This window comes from Penaeus monodon, chromosome 30 (assembly GCF_015228065.2).
Source record: "Penaeus monodon isolate SGIC_2016 chromosome 30, NSTDA_Pmon_1, whole genome shotgun sequence".
Taxonomy (NCBI): Eukaryota; Metazoa; Arthropoda; class Malacostraca; order Decapoda; family Penaeidae; genus Penaeus; species Penaeus monodon.
This window is the reverse complement of record NC_051415.1, coordinates 2,640,500-2,641,024: the sequence shown is the minus strand read 5'-3', so window position 1 is coordinate 2,641,024 and position 525 is coordinate 2,640,500. Positions and strand designations below refer to the sequence as shown.

At 47.0% G+C, this 525-nt stretch overlaps 1 protein-coding gene across 1 annotated transcript in view; it reads left to right on the top strand.

Annotated features, from left to right (window-relative positions):
• Nucleotides 1-525, top strand: part of LOC119592453 (neuronal PAS domain-containing protein 4-like) — a gene marked incomplete at its 3' end in the record, with an annotated part of 98,034 nt that overhangs the window by 2,073 nt on the left and 95,436 nt on the right.

Here is a 525-nt window from a genome sequence, read left to right as displayed (position 1 = left end):
CAAGGGTATGTGGGATCGAGAATGAATGAGAGACCAAGAGGAGGAAAGATAAGGTGAACAGGTGGATGAGAGGTAAACAGGAGAGAGAAAGAGAGATCAAGAATAAAAGAGGTGAAAGGGGAGGGACAATAGACCCTAAATCAGCGAGAAACAGCAGAAAAAAAATATATAAAAAAAAAAGCTTCTCCACACGAGCAGAATCTCCGACGGCGGGTGAGAGTCGAGCCTTGACACTAGTAACAAGATCAGGCGTTGCAACAGTGGAACATCTCCTGCAACAGCGGAACACGACGTCAGCTCCCGAGTTCCCGAAGCTGATGACGTCACAGCCGCAGCACCTGTCGGGAAGTCTTCGGCGCGGGGCCGGGAAGGCGCTCGGGATGTCACCTTTTTCACTTCTTTTTAGTTCTATTTTTTAAATTTCTTTTTTTTTTTTTTTTTTTGAGAGGGTGGGGGGGGAGGGGTCCGGACGAATCGGGGGATTTTCTCAGAAAATATTCTCGATGAGGAAATGGTTTTACTGGA